We start from the raw sequence: 22744 nt of genomic DNA, 5'->3' as shown, positions 1-22744 counted from the left end.
AGTTGCATGGGAGCTGGGTGAGGCCTGTGACAGCCGATTTTCCCCCACTTCCATGACAACTTGCATGACACAGTAGAGACAGTCATAATCCTCCTAGGAACATAACTCCATTGACCTGGGAACCTCATCCCCATCCCTCACAGCAGCCACAGCAAGACCCACCCAAGGAGAGTCTGAGCTCAGACATGCCTAGTTCTGCCCCTACCCAATGGTCCTTCCCTACCCACCCTGATAACTGAAGACAAAGGGCATCTACTCTGGGGAGTTCTAGGGCCCCACCCACTACCTCTTCCTCCCCATATTACCACCTCTGATGCCCTTTGGAAAGTGCCACCTCCTGGCAGAAGGCCAACCAGCACAAAAATAGTGCATTAAACCACCAAAGCTAAGAACCCTCACAGAGTCCATTTCACCCCCTGCCACCTCCACTGGAACAGGTGCTGGTATCCATGGCTGAGAGACCCACATATGGTTCATGTCATAGGACTATGTGCAGACAACCCTCAGTACCAGCCTGGAGCCCGGTAGACTTGCTGGGTGGCTAGATCCAGAAGAGAGATAACAATCACTATAGCTCGGCTCTTAGGAAGGCACATCCATAGGAAAAAGAGGAGAGTACTACATCAAGGGAACACCCCGTGGGACAAAGGAATCTGAACAACAGCCTTCAGCCCTGGACCTTCCCTCTGACAGAGCCTACCCAAATGAGAAGGAACCAGAAAACGACCTCTGGTAATATGACAAAACAAGATTCTTTAACACCCCCCCCCCCAAATTACACTAACTCACCAGCAATGGACCCAAACCAAGAAGAAATCCCTGATTTACCTGAAAAAGAATTCAGGAGGTTAGTTATTAAGCTAATCAGGGAGGGACCAGAGAAAGGTGAAGCCTAATGTAAGGAAATTAAAAAAATGATACAAGAAGTGAAGGGAGAAATATTCAAGGAAATAGATAGCATAAATAAAAAACAACCAAATCTTCAGGAAACAATGGACACACTTATAGAAATGCAAAATGGTCTGGAAAGTCTCAGCAATAGAATTGAACAAGTAGAAGAAAGAAATTCAGAGCTTGAAGACAAGATCTTTGAATTAACCCAATCCAACAAAGACAGAGAAAAAAGAATAAGAAAATATGAACAAAGCCTCCAGGAAGTCTGGGATTATCTTAAATGACCAAACTAAAAATAATCAGTGTTCCTGAGGAAGAAGAGAAATCTAAAAGTTTGGAAAACATATTTGGGGGAATAAAATTCACCGCAAAAAGATCATTGCCTAGGCACATTGTCATCAGGTTATCTAAAGTTAAGATGAAGGAAAGAATCTTAAGAACTGTGAGACAAAAGCACCAGGTAACCTATAAAAGATAACTTATCATATTAACAGCAGATTTCTCAGCAGAAACCCTACAAGCTAGAAGCGATTGAAGCCGTATCTTCAGCCTCTTCAAACAAAACAATTATCAGCCAAGAATTTTGTACTCAGTGAAACTAAGTTTCATATATGAAGGAAAGATACAGTCTTTTTCAGACAAATAAATGCTGAGAGAATTTGCCATTATCAAGCCACCACTACAAGAACTGCTAAAAGGAACTCTAAATCTTGAAACAAATTCTGGAAACACATCAAAACAGAACCTTTTAAAGCATAAATCTCACAGGGCCTATAAAACAAAAATACAGTTTAAAAAACAAAAACAAAAAACCAAGGTATACAGGCAACAAATAGCATGATGAATGGAATGGTACTTTACATCTCAATATTAACATTGAATGTAAATGGCCTAAGTGCTCCAATTAAAAGTGGAGCAAATATGCATCTAAGACTGGAGCTCCCAAATTTATAAAATAATTCCTACTAGAACTAAGAAATGAGATAGACAGCAACACAATAATAGTGGGGAACTTCAATACTCCACTGACAACACTGAACAGGTTATCAAGATAGAATGTCAACAAAGAAACAATGGATTTAAACTATACCCTGGAACAAATGGACTTAACAGATATATACAGAAAATTTCATCCAACAACCACAGAATATACATTCTATTCAACAGTGCATGGAACTTTCTCCAAGATGGACTATATGATAGGCCACAAAATGAATCTCAATAAATTTAAGAAAACTGAAATTATATCAAGCACTCTCTCAGACTACAGTGGAATAAAACTGGAAATCAACTCCAAAAGGAGCCTTCAAAACCATTCAAATACATGGAAATTAAATAACCTGCTCCTGAATGATCATTGAGTCAAAAATGAACTCAAGATGGAAATCAAAAAATTCTTCGAACTGAATGACAATAGTGACACAACCTACCAAACCTCTGAGACACAGCAAAGGTGGTGCTAAGAGGAAAGTTCCTAGCCCTAAATGCCTACATCAAAAAGTCCAAAAAAGCACAAACAGACAATCTAAGGTCACACCTCAAGGAACTAGAGACACAAGAACAAGTCAAACCCAAACCCAGCAGAAGAAAGGAAAAAATCAAGATCAGAGCAGAACTAAATGAAATTGAAACAAACAAACAAAACCATACAAAAGATAAATGGAACAAAAAGCTGGTTCTTTGAAAAGAAAAATAAAATTGATAGACCATTAGCAAGACTAACCAAGAAAAGAAGAGAGAAAAATCCAAATAAGCCCAACAAGAAATGAAATGAGAGATATTGCAACTGACTCCACAGCAATACAAAAGATCATTCAAGATGACTATGAACCTTTACATGCATAAACTAGAAAACATAGAAGAGATGGATAAATTCCTGGAAAGATACAACCCTCCTAGCTTAAGTCAGGAAGAATTAGATACCCTGAACAGACCAATACCAAGCAGTAAGATTGAAATGGTAATTTAAAAATTATCAAACAAAAAAAGCCCAGGACCAGATGGATTCATAGCAGAATTCTACCAGATATTCAAAGAAGAATTGGTACCTTTCCTACTGACACAATTCCACAACATAGAGAAAGAGGGAACCCTCCCTAATTCATTCTATGAAGCCAGTATTACCCTAGTACCAAAACCAGGAAAGGACATAACTAAAGAAGAAAACTACAGACCAATATCCCTGATGAACATGTATGCTAAAATCCTTAACAAAATACTAGCTAACAGAATCTAGTAACATATCAAAGAGATAATCCACTATGATCAAGTGGGTTTTACATCAAGGATGCAGGGGTGGTTTAACATATACAAGTTAATAAATGTGATACATCACATAAACATAATTAAAAACAAAAATCACATGATTGTCTCAATAGATGCAGAAAAAGCATTCAACAAAATCCAATATCCCTTTATTATTAAAACTCTAAGCAAAATCGGCATACAAGGGACATACCTCAATATAATAAAAGCCATCTATGACAAACACATAGTCAAGTAATACTGAATGGGGAAAAGTTGAAAGCATTCCTTCTGAGAACTGAAACAAGACAAGGATGCCCATTCTCACCACTCCTCTTCAGCACAGTACTGGAAGTCCTAGCCAGAGCAATCAGAGAAGAGAAAGAAATAAAGGGCACCAAAACTGGTAAAGAGGAAGTCAAACTGTTGCTGTTTGCTGGTGATATGATCGTTGACCTAAAAAACCCTAAAGACTCCTCCAGAAAGCCCCTAGAACTGATAAAAGAATTCAGCAAAGTTTCCAGATACAAAAATTCACCTACACAAATCAGTAGCTCTTCTATACACCAACAACGAACAAGCTGAGAATTAAATCAAGATCTCAACCCTTTTTACAATAGCTGCAAAAAAAAAAAAAAAAAAAAAAGTTAGGAATATACCTAACTAAGGAGGTGAAAGACCTCTATAAGGAAAACTATAAAACTGCTGAAAGAAATCATAGACGACACAAATAAATGGAAACACATTCCATGCTCATGGATGGGTAGAATCAATGTGTAAAAATGACCATACTGCCAAAAACAATCTACACATTCAATGCAATTCCCATCAAAATACCACCATCATTCTTCACGGAATTAGAAAAAACAATTCTAAAATTCACGTGGAACCAAAAAAGAGCCCAGGTGGCCAAAGCAAGACTAAGTGAAAAGAACAAATCTGGAGACATCACATTAACTGATTTCAAACTATACTATAAGGCCATAGTCACCAAAATAGCATGGTACTTGTATAAAAATAGACACATAGACCAATGGAATAGAACGGAGAACCCAGAAATAAACCCAAATACTTATAGCCAACTGATCTTCGACAATGCAATCAAAAACATAAAGTGGGGAAAGGACACCCTTTTCAACAAATGGTGCTGGGATAATTGGCTAGCCACATGTAGGAGAATGAAATTGGATCCCCATCTCTCACCTGGTACGAAAATCAACTCAAGATGGATTAAGGACGTAAATCTAAGACCTGAAACTATAAAAATTCTAGAAGACAACATTGGAGAAACCCTTCTAGACATTGGCTTAAGCTAGGATTTCATAACCAAGAACCCAAAAACAAATGCAATAAAAACAAAGATAAATTGCTGGGACTTAATTAAACTAAAGAACTTTTGCATGGCAAAAGGAACAGTCAGCAGAATAAACAGACAACCCACATAGTGGGAGAAAATCTTCGCAGTCTGTATGTCTGACAAAGGACAAATATCCAGAATCTACAATGAAGTCAAACAAATCAACAAGAAAAAAACTAAACAATCCCATCAAAAAGTGGGCTACGGACATGAATAGACAACTCTCAAAGGAAGATATACAAATGGCCAACAAACATATGAAAAAATGCTCAACATCACTAATGATCAGGGAAATGCAAATCAAAACCACAATGCCATACCACTTTACTCCTGCAAGGATGGTCATAATCAAAAAATAAAAAAATAGTAGATGCTGGCATGAATGTGGTGAATAAGGAACACTTCTACGCTGCTGGTGGGAATGTAAACTAGTACAACCACTATGGAAGACAGTGTGGAGATTCCTTAAAGAACTAAAAGTAGGCCGGGCGCGGTGGCTCAAGCCTGTAATCCCAGCACTTTGGGAGGCCGAGACAGGCCGATCACGAGGTCAGAAGATCGAGACCATCCTGGCTAACACGGTGAAACCCCGTCTCTACTAAAAAATACAAAAAACTAGCCGGGCGAGGTGGCGGGCGCCTGTAGTCCCAGCTACTCGGGAGGCTGAGGCAGGAGAATGGTGTAAACCCAGGAGGCAGAGCTTGCAGTGAGCTGAGATCGCGCCACTGCACTCCAGCCTGGGCAACAGAGTGAGACTCTGTCTCAAAAAAAAAAAAAAAAAAAAAAAGAACTAAAAGTAGAACTACCATTTTATCCAGCAGTCCCACTAATGGGCTACCCAGAGGAAAAGAAGTCATATGAAAAAGATACTTGCACATGCGTATTTATAGCAGTAAAATTTGCAATTGCAAAAACGTGGAACCAACCCAAATGCCCATCAATCAATGAGTGGATAAAGAAACTGTGGTATATATATATACACACACACATATATATGCACACACATGTATATGTATATATGTGTGTGCATATTTATATATGTGTGTGGGTGTGTATATATATATGTGACAGAATACTACTCAGCCATAAAAAGGAGTGAATTAATGGCATTCACAGCAACCTGAGTGAGATTGGGGACTATTATTCTAAGTGAAGTAACTCACGAATGGAAAACCAAACATCGTACATTCTCACTCATAAGTGGGAGCTAAGCTATGAGTATGCAAAGGCATAAGAATGACACAATGGACTTTGGGGACTTGGGGGAAAGGGTAGACGGGGGGTGAGGGATAAAAGACTACAAATAGGGTGCAGTGTATACTGCTTGGGTGATGGGTGCACCAAAATCTCACTGTTCTCCACTAAAGAACTTACTCATGTGACCAAATACCACTTGTACCCCAATAACCTATGGAAATAAAAGTAAAAAATATAAAATAATAATTATGTTTAAGGAAGGGACACCTGTTATTTATCCTTGCTTGCCTAAGGCCTTGAAGCAAAGTACTAAGTAGACCGCGATCATGAATGATTTCTGGAAGAACAGCTCCCTATTAAATATTTGGTCCTAACCCCAGCTTACTATGTAGAAATAATGTGTCATGTACAAGTGTGATGGCTGTCTCAGTGCAAATTCATCCACAGCCCTTGCTTGGGAAAAAATCCAGAGAGAAATGCCTTACTCAGTAGTGCCATAGTAGTTTTATTTTGAGAAACTTTATTACCTATAACTGCAACTTTCAAAAAATATTTTTAAAAATGTTTATAATTATAATGTTTCTTCTTTATTTGTATAAATAGCAATTATTTAAAAAAATAATTCAAATAAAAAGGTTCAGTATAACAACTATTTCCATAGCATTTACATTGTATTAGCTTTTTGTTTTTGTTTTTTTTTTGAGATGGAGTCTCACTCTGTCTCTCAGGCTGGAGTGCAATGGCATGATCTCGGCTCACTGCAACATCAGCCTCCCAGGTTCAAGTGATTCTCCTGTCTCAGTTTCCTGAGTAGCTGGGATTACAGTTGCTGGCCACCACACCCAGCTAACTTTTTGTATTTTTAGTAGAGATGGGGTTTCACCATGTTGGCCAGGCTGGTCTCGAACTCCTGACCTCAAGTGATCCACCTGTCTCGGCCTCCCAAAGTGTTGTGATTACAGGCGTGAGCCACCGCGCCCGGCCTGTATTAGTATTAGCTATTATAACTAATCGAGAGATGCTTTAAAGTATACAGGAGGTTGTGTGTAGGTTTTATGCAAATACTATGCCATTTTTTATCAGGGACTTGAGTATCTGAAGATTTTGGTATCTAGAGGAGCCCTGGAACCAGTTCCCTGTGGATACTTAGGGAGGACTGTGTATGAAAATATGAACATGCATTGACTGAATAAAACAATGATGATTAACTGTGGGGGTGTGACAAGAAGTGGGATTAGATACTGGGCACCTACATTGAATATTGGCAGAAATGATGTGTCATAATGCTAAATTCTAGTATTATTTAGGAAGGGGATTAAAATGCTGATGTAGGAAAATTATGCATGTTATAGCAGACATAGAAATGTGCTGCCTAACTCTCTCTTCAAGAAAGAACTTGAGGCTGGGCACTGTGGTTTACACCTATAATCCCAGCACTTTGGGAGGCCAAGTGGGAGGATTACTTGAGCCCAAGAGTTTGAGACCAGCCTAGGCAACATAGTGAGATCCCACCTCTACAAAAAAAGTGTCTCTCTCTCTCTCTATATATATATATATAGAGAGAGAGAGAGAGAGAGAGAGAGTGAAGTAACTCACGAATGGAAAATATATATATATATATATAGAGAGAGAGAGAGAGACATGTATATAATTTTGCATGTATAATTATATAACACATATATAATTTTGCTCGTGTGTATGTGTGTGTGTATATATATGTGTGTGTGTATATATATATGTGTGTGTATATATATTTATTATTCTTTTTGAGACAGGGTCTCACTCTGTTGCCCCGACTGGAGTGCAGTGGTGTGATCTTGGCTTACCACAACCTCTGCCTCCCAGGCTCGAGTGATTCTCCCACCTCAGCCTCCCGAGTAGCTAGGATTACAAGCAAGCACCACCACTGCCTGGCTAATTTTTGTATTTTTAGTAGAGACAGGGGTTTCACCATGTGGGCCAGGCTGATCTTGAACTCCTGACCTCAAATGATCCACCTGCCTCAGCCTCCCAAAATGCTGGGATTACAGGTGTAAGCCACTGCAATGGTTTTATATATATAATTTTGCTTATACATATATATAAGCAAAAATGGATAGACTTTTAAGAAGATATTGGTAATTTATAATCACATTGGTAGATTTTTACATTTCTCTTGGTAATTAATAGATCAATCAGCTCAAAAAATTAGTAAGTGTATAGAAGATTTGCATAACACAATTAGTAAGCTTGATATAACAGATATATAAAGATCCCTGTGCTCACTCTGTTCACCCCCTCCTCACCCACCAATTATAATAGTCATTTAGTGGGAAAGAAATTGGAAGTATGACACAAAATCCAGAAGACATAAAAGAAACAAAATGGATACATTTGATTACATAAAGACTAACACTTTCTCCATGGCCGAAAGTACTACCAACCAAGTCAAAATCCAAACAACAAACAGTAAGATATTTACAACATAAACAGCAGACAGAGGATTCCTTTCTTCAATCTATATGGAGCTTCTACAAACTAATAAAGACCCCAATGCAATAAAGATAAAGGGCATGCACAGAATTCACAGAAAAGGACATCCAAGTGGCTCTTAAATTACATGAGGCTGGGCCCCGTGGCTTATGCCTGTAATCTCAGCACTTTGGGAGGCCGAGGTGGGCAGATCACCTGAGGTTAGGAGTTTGAGACCAGCCTGGCCAACATGGCAAAACTGTGTCTCTACTAAAAACACAAAAATTAGCTGGGCATGGTGGCAGGCGACTGTAATCCCAGCTACTCAGGAGGGTAAGGCAGGGAGAATTGCTTGAACCCGAGAGGCAGAGGTTGCAGTGAGCTGAGATTGCACCACCGTACTTCAGCCTGGTGACAAAGCAGGACTCTGTCTTAAAAAAATAATAATATGAGAAGATACTCAGTGGCACTCAGAAAATAAATGCAAATTTATTTTATTTTATTTTCAGACAGGGGCTCACTCTGTTGTCCCGGCTGGAGTGCAGTGGCTCGATCATGGCTCACTGCAGCCTCAACCTCCTGGGCTTAAGCAATCCTCCCACCTCAGCCTCCTGAGTAACTGGGACTGCAGGTGGGTGCCACCACACCAGGCTAATTTAAATTTTTTTTTTTTTTTTTTTTTTTTTTTTCTGTAGAGACAGGGTCTTGCCATGTCGCCCAGGTTGGTCTCAAACTCCTGGGCTCAAGCAATCTTCGCATCTCGGCTTCCCAAAGTGCTGGGATTACAGGTGTGAGCCACTGGGCCTCGCTGGTATTACATGTAAAATTTGTGTAACTACCACTCTAATTAAGTACAGAACAGTTCCATCACCCCCAAAGATCCCTTGTGCTATTCCTTTTTATTTCCCTCCTCCTTCCAATCCTAACCCCTGGCAACCACTGACCTCTTCCTCATCACTGTAGTTTGCCTTTCTTAGTTTGACCCTCGTTGTTGTTTTGGATTCTAAAAACTCATGCACATGTATTATCAATTAAAAACTAAATATATTTGGTTATTCATTGCCCAAATACTACCTCTTCCCTGAAGCGTTTCCTGATTCCCTCAACTGGATAATTTCTCCTTCTCTGGGAAATCCCATGCCCTTCATTTTTATTTTTTACGCCACATATTATATTCTGTCTTGTGTTAAGGTTGTGGACATGTTCTAGGTCCTTCCTCCTGAATTTTTAGCTTGAGAGCAGAAACTCTGTGTTGACCATGTTTCTTTGCCATCTGGGACCCAGGAAGCACTGCCCCATCCAGGGTTAGCTAATTCCTAGAGCTAACACACAACTTTCCTGTAAACTCATTTTAAAAAAGTATTTAATTTTTTTATTTCCATAGGTTTTGTGGGGAACAGCTGGTATTTGGTTACATAAGCAAGTTCTTTAGTGGTGATTTGTGAGATTTTGGTGCACCCATCACCCAAGCAGTATACACTGAACCCAATTTGTAGTCTTTAACTTCTCACCTCCCCCAACCCTTTTCCCCGAGTCCCCAAAGTCCATTGTATCGTTCTTACTCCTTTGCATCCTCATAACTTAGCTCCCACTGATGAGTGAGAACATACAATGTTTGGTTTTCCATTCCTGAGTTACTTCACTTAGAATAATAGTCTCCAATTCCATCCAGGTTGCTGTGAATGCCATTAATTCACTTCTTTTTATGGCTGAGTAATATTCTATCACATATATATATATAATGTATGTATCACAGTTTCTTTGTCCACTTGTTAATTGATGGGCATTTAGGCTGGTTCCATATTTCCTGCAAGCTCATTTTTGATATGCAAACCAACCAATCCCAAGTCCATAGCCACACCAGATCTGAAGGCTAGGACACTAATCCCCTGCCCTGAATTGCCTGAGGGCCAGGTACTGGACAACCACCTCTAAAGCCCAGAGCCTGCCAAAACTATTCAAATTTTTCATTCCTAGACCTGTTGAGCTGCTTACCCTGCCCTGCCCATTCCTTTCCGAGATAACCACACACAGGCTGTTACCTGTGTTTCTTTTTGACTGACCCTGCTGCTTCCCATGGGACCCTGGGTGGTGGGTGCACTTCCTCCGCTTGGGAACAGTTTGAATGGCGGTTGTCTCCTGATCTGCTGTTTTCATCATGCCTAAATAAATCCCAGGTACATTTTATTATTATTATTATTATTATTATTATTATTATTATTTTGAGATTGAGTCTTGCTATGTCACCCAGGCTGGAGTGCAATGGCACGATCTCAGCTCACTGCAACCTCTGCCTCCCAGGTTCAAGCAATTGTTCTGCTTCAGCCTCCCGAGTAGTTGGGATTACAGGCACCCACCACCATGCCTGTATAATGTTTGTATTTTTAGTAGAGATGGGGTTTCACCATGTTGGTCAGGCTGGTCTCGAACTCCTGACCTCAGGTGATCCACCCGCCTTGGCCTCCCAAAGTGCTGGGATTACAGGGGTTAGCCACCTCACCCAGCCAATCCCAGGTACATGCCTGGGATCTATTAAATACGGTCTATTAAAATAGACCCTGCCCTACTGATCTTTCTATTCCTAACTGTGCCTAATACTATTTCGTACATGCAATGGGGTTTCCGTAAATATTTGGCGAATTAATTCTAATTGAGTTGTTTGACCCCCATATGCCAGCAAATTTTATTTTGCTTTATTGATTATTAGCAAGCCACTCCCATTCCTTCTTCCAACAGATTTCCATGGTGCAGCATCTTCCACAATGCTTTCTTCACACTTTGCCCTAGAGCAGTAACAACCTCAAGAAGTTGAAAGCCCATAGCATTTTTCTCCCTGGTATGTGTCACTCCAGAAAGCCTCATTCTGTGAAATATATGGTGGAGCTGGCTTCTTGGTAGCCTGGCAGCCCTTACTTAGCCTTGCCTCCTTGGATAAAGTTTCCCGATGTCTGACACTTGCAACCTGAGGGGAGGGATATTGAGATCGTCTGAGGACGGATGCCAACAAAGACCTCTTTGTGCTGCAGCCTGTGTAGTTCTGTGTCTGGCTTTGGAGTGACGAGGGCTGGGACCTGTTCTCACCTGGGCATGTCACTGCTGCAGGAAGACGGCTGTCTGAGCTTGGGTCCCAACTGCCGGATGAAGGGCACAGCCTAGCTGGTGGAGGCAGCAGCCTGCATGTGACACTTTTACAAATCAGATTCAGAGAAGCTCATTATAACTGGTTAGATGGAGGAGTCTGAACTGCTGAGGTGTGAGCTTGCAATGGTATGATTTATTTTCCCCAATTGCTGCTTTCATTTATATAGGGTAGACCCTCTGTCCCGCTGCTTCACATCCCCTAATGCTTCCCTGGATGGGTGCCATGCCTCCCCTGTCACTTTTGGACATTCACACAGTCTCATTCCAGCATTTAAAGCTTGGGCCTGCTCACATTTCCAAACTTCAATCTTAAGCACAATGCAACACTGTGTCCTCCCTCCTCCTGGGCTGGTGAGAGCGTTGGCTCCCAGCAGCCTGGAGAACAGGAGGACGGTGTAGTCTGCCTCTGCATCCCTCCCTCCTTTTCTCTTTCCTTGATGGGGCTGGGGGGCAGGAAGGAGGGGTGGAGGCAGAGCTTTCCCTCTCTGACCAGCTCCCACCAGTGTGGGGAGACTTCCAGCCTGGCTTTCTTGGGGGCAGTGTTCAGCTTCACCTTGCTTTCCTCCAAAATGAGGAACCACTTCAAGGGTGGGCAGCAGTCTCCCTTTGGGTGCTTGTCCCCCTCTGGTTTAGGTGTCCCACTACCCAGCTCTGTGGCTGTCCTGGAACTCCTGGTTCTTTTTTTTTTTTTTTCAAGACAGGGGTCTCACTCTGTTGTACAGGCTGGAGTGTACTGGCACAATCATAGATTACTGCCGCCCCTCTTGGGCTCAAGCGATCCTCCCACCTCAGCCTCCTGAGTATGTGAGACTACAGGCATGCACCACCACATGGTAGAGAAGAGGTTGCCCACGCTGCTATCGAACTCCTGGCATCAAGTGATCCTCCTGCCTCGGCCTCCCAAAGTGCTGAAATTGCAGGTGTAAGCCACCACGCCTGGCCACCAGAAGCTTCCTCCTGCACAACTGCAGGAATCCCCAAGGTCCTCCATATAGAGAACTGGAGCGGGGTGGGAGACGCCCCATCTTCTTTCTAGACGCTCTATGCTACAGTCCCTTCAGGTCCACTGGCCACTCCAGTGAGCCTCACTTTCAGAAATCTTTAGTTCAGAAACAGGCATCGGTATGTGTTATGGGATGTGTTCCCCAAGAAGATACGTGGAAGTCCTAACTCTGAGTACCTTACGCCTTGCCTTATTTGGAATTGGGTTGTTGCTGATGTAATGAGTTAAGATGAGGACATCCTGGAGTAGGGTAGGGCTTTAATCCAACATGACTGGTGTCCTTATAAAAGAGGAGGAGAGACACAGAGACAGAGTCACACAGGGACAAAATGGCTGTGTGATGATGGAGGCAGAGGTTGGAATACTGCAACTGCAAGCCAAGGAATGCCGAACCATATTCCTGCAAACCATGAGGAGCCAGGAAGAGGCGAGGAAGGATTCCTATAGGTTCCAGAGGGAACATGGCCCCACCACACCTTGATTTTAGACTCTCAGCCTCCAGAACTGTGTGACAAGGCATCTCTGCTGTTTAAGCCACCTGTGTGTAGCACTTTGCTACGGCATTCCTAGGAAGCTAATGCAGCGTCTCTGCTCGCCAGTTTCAAAAGGTCAAGGAACATGTGCCAAGTACACTCCTTTGGGCTCCCGTAGGTGGAAGAGGGGAACTAAAATGCCATGCACCATGGTCCTGTTTCCAGAATGTTCTCTGAAGAGTTTTTCAGCACCTCCACTCCAATAGGCGCTGTAGCTCAGTCATTATCTGGTGGGGATGAGAAGTCAGTCCTTCCTTCTTTCAGGCCTCGCCAACATTTCCTAGTGGTTCCCCTGGAGTTCCCCTCACTCCTCTTCTGGGCAGGGAAAGCCTTCATGCCCACTGCAGTGTTCCAAAGACCAGGGGCCCTCCTTCCTGTCCTCAAGCCTCCTCCTTTGGGCTGTGTTTGTGGTGGGCAGGCTGGGTCTGGCTCCTCTTAACTTGCCCTATGTGACCTGGTTGGCAGCCCTCTGGATGTAGGATATGAGGTCGTAATTTTGGTTTTTCTTTCTTGCCCTTCCCCTTGGTCCTGGCCATAATTCTGGCTAACCAGAAGAGCCCCATTCAACATCTTGTCCCTTCATTTAGGGCACACCCACTGCTTCACCAAAGCAGCCCCAAGGGGCTCTGCCCTGAGGTTGCCCTAGGAAGCAGCTCATCAAGGCTTTGGGCTCCCTCCAGTGAGGGCTGGGTCTCAGACAATCCCTGACGGTCAAGAGACTGGAAGTGGAAACCTCATTATGTTTCTTTCCCCCAGTCAGTATTGGAGGGGGGAATCTTACTCTTGTCTCTTGTGAGCATCTAGAGCAGAACTGAAAATGGAAGAGCTGATTCTGCTTGAGGCCTGAGGTGGGTGAGGAGATGAGGAGAGTCACCCTTGAGCCTTACCTTGGTTCTAGTGAAAAGCGAGGGAAATGTCCTCTGAGGATTCACAGCTTCCCACCCTTGCGCTCCACAGATTCCTCTCTGAGGGGCTGCTTATTTTTCAGAGTAGAGCTTATGGTTTGAGGCCCCTAGATAGCTCTGTTGTCCAGGCCCACCATGAAGACCATGGAGACAAACATCTGATGTCCTGTGGGGGCTTGAGCAGGCCACATTGGCCGCATGGGAATAAAGAAAAATCTTGAGTTTCTTCAAGGGAAATTCCAGGCACCTAGCTGGCCTAGAGAGTAGATGAGCAACTCGATAAGCAAGAAGGTGGTAGTAGCCTAAAACAATAGCCAAGAAATGAGAGGCAGGAGATGTTTTGTCCCTTACAGAAACTAAAGATAACATCTAAGCATATGTCCCTGAGCTGTTTTTCAGAAACCTGTACCCCTACCGAGTGGATCCTGCTGGCACACAGACCTCAGATAAGGGGGAACTGAGGACTGAACTTTGACTGCTGTTCTTTGTCTTGAAGTTCTTCCTGAGGGGCCTGGAGGAGGTCATGCCCCTGGGCCAGAGCTAACATTCTTGTCTGCTGACCCTAAAGTTTTAGACAAAGCTTTTCCTCCTTGACAAAAGACTTCTTGCACGTTATGAGAAGTGCGTCTTGGGTGATTTGTTATGTGAACATCATAGAGTGCACTTATATAAACCTAGATACTAGAGCCTGCTACACACATAAGCTATTTCATATAGCCAATCAGAATTTCTTTAAATCCACCTATGATCTATGCCCCCCCTACTTCAAGATGTCCCACCTTTTAAGCTCAAATCAATGTATAGCTTCCAATACTTGATTGATGACTGTACTTGTAACCTCTGCCTGTTCGCTTTTAAAAACGCTTACCTCTAAGCTGGCCAGGTGTGGTGGCTCATGCCTGTAATCCTAGCACTTTGGAGGCTGAGGCAGGTGGATCACTTGAAGTCAGGAGTTCGAGACTGGCTTGGCCAACATGGTGAAACCTCGTCTCTACTAAAAATACAAAAATTAGCTGGGTGTGGTGGCGTGTGCCTGTAATCCCAGCTGCTTGGGAGGCTGAGGCAGGAGCATTGCTTGAACCTGGGAGGCGGAGGTTGCAGTGAGCCAAGATGGTGCCATTGCACTCCAGCCTGGGCAACAGAGCAAGACACCATCTCAAAAAAGCAAAATCAAAAACCAAAACCAAAACAAACAAACAAAAGAACAAAAACAGTTCGCTCTAAGCTATTGGGGATTTTGGGTCTTAAACCTGAGCTGCCCAATTATCCTTGCTTGGTGCCCTGCAATAAATGCCTTGCTTTCTCTTGCTGCAGACCCATGTCAGTGTTTCGCTTTGCTGCGTGGAGCAGTTGGGCCCAAGTTTGGTTTGGTAACAATATCTAGAGACTCTGTCTGGGCACAATCAATGTTTTTGCTTGCCTCTGTCATTGGCAAAGAATCAATGCTTTCTCAGACCACCTGGAGCAAGAGACCATGTGGTGCCTGAGCTCTGGAATCAGAGAGCTGCTAGTCGTGAGGGGGCTCTGGGAACTGGCTTCCCGCCCTGAGCTCTCTGGGGCCATGTGGTGTCCCGGTCCTGGCAGGCTGGCCTCTCCTATTCTGGTGTGTCTCATTTCTGACCAGCTTCCCAACCTTCTCTCTTTGTCTTTGCCAAATGTGGAGGAAGCTCGTCAGATGGGCAGAATTCTTCATTCCAGGCCTGCTCCAGAGTTGCCAGCCAGCCGGTGGGTGGGATGCCCTTGGTCACATGTTCAACTCTGGTCCGATTATAGACCACCCTGGGCAAACAGCAGCAATCCTTGGCCCCTCCCTGAGCTGAGGCCATGGGCAGGCAGGATGAGCTCAGCATCATAGCAGACACGTCCAGTTTAAGGGTTTGCTTTGCAGTGATTTCTGCATCCCTCCCTAACTTCTCCTTTTCTTTCTAAATCAGCCCTGGGTGGGCTAAGGCTATAATTTTCCTCAGTGTAAATTCCTCTGGGACTGGGGGACAAGAGGCATTAGGAGGGCAATGAGTGCTGGAGAAGTAGATGGAGGGGCTGGAAGTTGGGAGAAAGGGCTGACGATTAACTCAGCTCTTTTTGTCCTGCCTGGAGAGGTGAGACCATGGGCACTTTCATGATGACAAAGTCCCAGGAATCCCCCTCCCACCCATGCCCAATGAGGGGAGTGACTTAATGTCTGCCAAAGGTGATGTGTGGAGGCCAGCATTCAGGTCACCTCCTTGGCTTGGCTCCAGGGCTCCCAACCCCTTCTCACACCCTTCTGAAAAGAGGTACAATGTCAACAAATCCAGTAGTGCTGTATCTGACAGTAAGCCTACCTATAGACCTGGACACAGGAGAAACCACGGCTCTCCTCGGCTTGGATCAACCCAGGTATGAAAGTGCTGGCATGTGTCTAGCTCCGATATTTAGGAGGGAGACATAAAATCTGTCCCCAAGGAGCTTCCAACAGAATTGAGATATCAGTCATCTCTAAAGTACTGTCATATGTTGCTTAATGATGGGGCTACATTTGGAGAAGTGCATCTTTAAGAGATTTCATTGTTACGTGAACATCATAGAGCACACTTAACACAAACCTAGAGAGCAGAGCCTACTAAACATATAAGCTATTTGATATAGCCTATTTCTCCTAGGCTACAATCCTGTACAGCATGTGTACAGAATATGGTAAGCAAGTATAATACAACGGTATTTGTGATCTAAACACGGCTAAACATAGAAAAGGCACAGTAAAAATACCGTATTACAATCTTATGGATCATCATTGTATACATGGGCTGGCGTTGACTGAAACGTCGTTATGTGGTGTGCATGACTGTGCTGAATAATGCAGGCAGTTACAAATCAGTCTTGAATGATCTGCATTGAACCCTATATGCTACTGGCAACCCCAGGGTGTTACAGTGCAGGCTTCCTAGAAGGAGGGCTTCCTAGAAGTCAGTGAACAGGCAGTTCTCACTAGGGATGAGAGAGGAGGCAGGATTAATATTGGAACTACTTGGAGCTTGTAACAATTACAAATGTTTCGGTCTCTTCCCCTGAGATTCTGACAGTTCCTCCAAGGGGATGGGAGAATTTATTTTGAAAAGGTTCTCCAGGGGATTCTGATTCTCTCATCTACTCCACACAGATCTCTCTGAGAACTGCTGCTCTACACTCGTGGTCTCTAAGCTTTTTTGATGAGGCATTCCATGGATAAAATGTTTAGGGTATGTGCCTTCAATATTTGGGTATTTATTTATTTAAAAATAGCACCCAGCAGGGCATGGTGGCTCACACCTGTAATTCCAACACTTGAGAGGCAGAGGCAGATGGATCGCTTAAGCCCAGGAGTTTGAGACCAGCCTGGGCAACATAGGGAGACACTGTCTCTACAAAAAATAAAAATTTAAAATAAATAAATAAATAAATAAATAAATAAATAAATAAATACAAAATTAGCTGGGTGTGGTGGTGTGCACCTATAGTCCAGCTACTTAGGAGGCTGAGGCAGGAGGATCACTTGAGCCCAGGTGGTCAAGAACCATGACTGTGTCACTGCATTCCAGCCTGGGCAACAGAGCAAGACCCTGTTTCAAAACAAAACAAATGAAACCAAAACCAAAAAAACCTCTCATATACTTCTGTATTCATATATTAGTCATCATAAAGGAAGCACAAACATGTAGTTCAACAGGGGCAGGCTTAAAAATAAATAGAAATGGAATTTCTAATATTTTCTTATTGACTTTTAACAGATCACCTGGTTACCCCCCTAAGGCATACACCCCCTTTGGGAATCACTGCTCTCGGTTCATATATGTATCCCTCATGCCTAGCTCGGTGTCTGGCAAGCAGTAGGTGTCCAGTAGATAATTCCGTGGGATGGATGAATAACAAATGAATGCATTAGGGCAAGATCTCCAAGAATATGAATATTTTGAAAATATGCAAGTAGGGAGATGGAATGAGCTGAGATTCTCTTTTATGGTTTACCATTATGATGCATTGACTTTTCTTAACAGTAACATGAAGATTAGATCTTGGAGGAGGACATTAACTCTGAGTAATGATGGATCGTTTAGTTAATTAAATTGAATGTATTTATTTATCACTCATTTCCATTAGCATAGCAGCCCCATATTCCCACGTTCTAACTGCTTGACCATCTCCCAGCCAAGCCAATCCACGCTGTAAGATTCCATCAGCCAGACAGGGATGGGCTCTGGGGGCAGGGATTCGGTGAGGAGTCTCCCAGGAGAAAGAAGCCCCAAATCTCAGCTCTTAGTTAATTAGGTGCTCTGTAAAACAGGTTGGACGAGCTGAGTGAAAGGGATTATTATAGGCTCCTAATGGCTGGGAAGTGATTTATTAGTGTGGCACCACATTTGCATGTGAGTTGGAAAGCTGGTAACAGTGCAGAGCAGAGTTTTGCAGGCAGTGGGATGGAGGGTTCAGGGTTGCTGGGGTCCTCTCTCCAGGGATTTTTTTTTCTTTTGACACAGAGTTTTGCTCTGTCGCCCAGGCTGAAGTGCAGTGGCGCGATCTTGGCTCACTGCAACCTCCACCTCCCAGGTTCAAGCCTTTCTCCTGCTTCAGCCTCCCAAGTAGCTGGGATTACAGGCATACCACCATGCCCAGCTAATTTTTGCATTTTTAGTAGGAACAGGGTTTCACCATGTTGGCCAGGCTGGTCTTTAACTGCTGACCTCAGGTGATCCACCTGCCTCTCTCTCCCAAAGTGCTGGGATTACAGGCATGAACTATTGTGCCTGGCCATCTGGGGATTTTTAAAAACATTTCTTTTCCTACCCACTCCAGGAGCCTTCCTTGGGGGAGGAATGAGGCACTCTCCTTCCAAGCAAGAGGCCACTCTCAAAGACGGCCTCCTGACTTTGTCAGCAGAATACCAGGGCAGGCCAGGCTCCCGCCTCATTTTGTAGATAACAATACAGGCTGAGCATCCCAAATCTGAAATTTTGAAATCTAAAATGCTCCAAAATTCAAAACTTTTTGAGAGCCGACACGATGCTCAAAGGAAATGCTAATTGGAGCTGTATTAGTCCATTTTCACACTGCTGATGAAGACATACCCGGGACTGGTTAATTTTTATATGTGTGTGTAAGTGTGTGTGTGTGTGTTCATGTATTTAACTATCTATATAGATATATATAAACACACATATATACACACGTGCACACACACACATATGTATATATACCCATATATGTATATATTTATACATATATAAATTACCATATATACATATATGGGTATATATACGTGTGTGTGTGTGTGCGCGCGTGTGTATGTATATATATATATATTTTGAGAGCGGGTCTTTTTCTGTTGCCCAGGCTGGAGTGCAGTGGCTCAGTCTCAGCTTGCTGCAACCTCTACCTCCTGGGTTCAAGTGATTCTCCTTCCTCAGCCTCCTGAGTAGCTGAGATTACAAGCACCCGCCACCATGCCCAGCTAATTTTTGTATTTTAATAGAGATGGGTTTCACCATATTAGACAGGCTGGTCTCGAACTCCTGACCTCAAATGATCTGCCCACCTTGGCCTCCCAAAGTGCTGGGATTACAGGTGTGAGCTGCCGTGCCTGGGTAATTTATAAAGAAAAAGAGGTTTAATGGACTCACAGTTTCATGTGTCTGGGGAGGCCTCATAATCATGGTGGAAGGCAAAAGGCATATCTTACGTGGAGGCAGGGAAGGGAGAATCAGAACTAAGCAAAAGGGTTTTCCCCTTCTAAAACCATCCAGTCTCGTGAGACTTATTCACTACCACGAGAACAGTATGGGGGAAACCACCCCCATGATTTAATTATCTCCCACCAGGTCCCTCCCACAACACATGGGAATGATGCCAGCTACAATTCAAGGTGAAATTTGGGTGGGGACACAGCCAAACCATATCAGGAACATTTCAAATTTTTGGATTTGGGAGGCTGAATTAGTATAAATGCAACTATCCCGAAATCTGGGGGGGGGGGGGGGGGGGGAAAGACTTCTGTTCTTTAGCATTTCAGATAATGGATACTCAACCTGTCATGACACTTCTGTGATGTTTACTTATAGCACAGTTGCCAGTCTCTGTTCTTAAACTGCTTCACACATATGTTGACATATTGAATCTTTTACAGCAACACTGGGGGAAGGTGCTAAGAGTTTCTTTCTTTTACTGCTGGGGAAAGTGAGACACACAGTGACTAAGTAACTTACCCAAGCTAGTTAGTGGCAGTTCTAGGATTCAAACCCCAGCAAATCTGGCCCCAAAAGCATGCCTTTAACCAAGATATCACTGATGAGTGAGCAGAACTTCCCCTGACTTAAATGACCGGGTTTGCCTTTGACTCAGTTCAGAGCCCGGTTTCTGCTGATCTTCTCATTTCCCTTCCCCTCAGAACTCTGGTATCCTAGGCGCCCCCACTCCTAAGTCTCTAAATTAATTTGTCCTTAGCGCCCTAATTCACACTAAAGGGTAAATGACTATGAATCCCTTAAAGGGCTAGCCTCCCTGGGAAAACAGGTAAACAGCATCCAGAATGTTAAAGGAAGGGATGAAGTTTCTTCAAAGGTGGAATCTGAAGCAGCTTCTGGGGTGTCTGCTGTGGGATGGGTGTTCAGAGGCTCAGGGTCAGAGTACACCCGCTGGCAGGCAGGCAAGTGCTTTTTCCTCTGGGGGTGCAGCCTCCCAGATGCTGGAGTGGAATGCAGCCCTGGCCTTGCCCCTCTCTCCTTGGTGGTCTCTGCTGGAACCCCGGGGGGAGCATCATGGAAAAGAGCAGCTGCCAGCCACCAGCGACGCCATCGTTAGAAAACTGGGCACAAAGTTTATAGCACATTTCACAGTTTTAAAAGTGTTTGTTTGATATAAATCTTCTCAAACTACTCGCCCTTGTGAGGCAGGTTGGTTTGTCCTCATGCCAACGCCGCAGCCGTCTTGGACACGTGGATGTTTGAATGGCAGTCCCTGCAGCTGGGATTCAAGGGTAGGGGTGGGGGCGCCCTGGTGACAGCCACAGCCTCTTGGAAGGCTAGGGAGAGAACAGAGACCCCACTGAGTGGACACAATCAGTCTGGATCCTTATCAGGTGTCGTTACACCTGTGGCCTGCAGAGTAGGGCCTTTTGATGGGGTTCAGGGGAGCCCAGGGTGGAAGGCGGGATCACAGAGACTTCTGAGGCTCTGTCCACAAGGGATGCCGGCCTCGCCTGGGCTCTGTGACTCGTGTGTGGCCTTTATGAGCCGTGACCAATGGCTCAAGGCCTGGGCTGGCAGCCGTGAGCCTTCATCCTAGGCAGGAATTCTAATTAAACTGGGGCTCCTGGGTCTCACTTACAAAGAGCTCAGCCCCAGACCCTGCTTTCGGGGCCCCACCCAGCTGGACATACTCTTTCGTGCAACCTGCAGTGATATGCAGCTCAGGGAATCTCTGCTTCATGCTGCTGTGGGCTGTGGAGGGCCAGGGCCTGTGCTGATGCTTGGGATGGGCCCTGAGCTTTGACTCAAACAGATGTTTAGAGAAAATTCTCGCTGGGCTCTGGGATCATCCAGGGGCTTGGCTTGCAGATGCTGCCCCTGCTCTCTGTGCTGCTATTTTCTGTCTACGGTCATCTCTTTTCCTCACAGTGAATGTGGTTGGTTTAGGTGCTCAGGGATCCAGGGAAATTCGGGGTGGTGGAATCCTCTCATCCGAGATTCACCAAGGGACAAATGGGAGGGGTTTCATTCAGCAGTGTCCAACCGAGTACCATGTGGACTGTGAGCTTTGAGCAGCCCGCTCCCTGACTCTTGAGAGCTGGATGAGGAACGGGGTGCTTTCCAGAGAGCTGACCTGAGGGATGGGTAGAATTTGCATAGGCAGAGAGGAAGCCTGAGCGACAAGGACATATCTGCTTTACATATATTAAATAATATGGAGGGCTGGGTGAGGTAGCCTAAGCCTATAAATCCCAGAGCTCTGGGAGGCTGAAGCAGGAGGATTGCTTGAGGCCAGGAGTTCAAGACCATCCTGGGCAACATAGGGAGACGCCCATCTCTACAAAGACAAACAAACAAATAAAAAAACAAAAAAAAAAAACAAATCTGGACATGGTGGTGCTGCCTTTAGTCCCAGCTACCGGGAAGCTGAGGTGGGAGGATCGCCTGAGCCCAGGAGGTGGAGGCTGCAGTGAGCTGTGATTGCACCACTGCACTCTAGCCTGGGTGATAGAGCAAGACTCCAACTCTAAAATAAATAAATAAATAATAAATAAACAAAGTAAATTAGGAGGTTTATTGGCACATCAGACATCCTTAATTCTCAAATGTGTCTGATTCTGCTAATTCCCAAAGCAAAGAACTGAAACAACTCTGCTCCCCTTCCACATTCAGCAATTAGGTTATCCTGTGGCTACTTATTTTTCTCTTTAAATCATGTCCATTTCAGTCTAATTTCAGCAGTATAAAATGAAGACGTGTGTGGATGTGGCTGACGGGGGCTGTGAGGGGGGCTTTGACTGAAGTTGTGTCGACAAATATGCAACTGTAGTCGCTCTGTCCCTGCCTTCTCTCCAGGGCCCCCTGTCCTTGCCACAGCCTCCCACCACCCCAACTCAGTCCAGGCCTGGGTCCTCATTGACAGGTTATCCCCCGAGTACTGTTCATTGGTGAACAAAGAGCTCAGTGAAAAGAAGGCAGAGGGCCTGGGGTGAGAGAAAATCTCCCAGGGAGACCTGATGCAGCCTTGGGGGAATAGAAGCTGCCTAGCTTCTTGGGGTCTGCACAAGCTGAGGCCTGGGCTCCTGGCAGACTCTCCTACTAGCCCAGAAGACACCTACACACCCAAACCACTGGGAACGTGGCTTGCTGACCTTGGCAGGAAGAAGGGCTGAGTTGGCCTTTTGCGTAACATAAATACTCAGCACAGCTGCCTATGACCTGCCCACTTCTTGTCAAATCCAAGAAGGAAGGGACCTGCTGCCCAAACCCTTTTTTTCCCACTGGACATCAGACCCCAAGGAACTTGGAGTCTGCTCAAGTGA

The sequence above is a fragment of the Macaca thibetana genome, chromosome 8 (assembly GCF_024542745.1).
Source record: "Macaca thibetana thibetana isolate TM-01 chromosome 8, ASM2454274v1, whole genome shotgun sequence".
In the NCBI taxonomy this organism is placed as follows: Eukaryota; Metazoa; Chordata; class Mammalia; order Primates; family Cercopithecidae; genus Macaca; species Macaca thibetana.
This window is presented reverse-complemented; position numbering follows the sequence as displayed.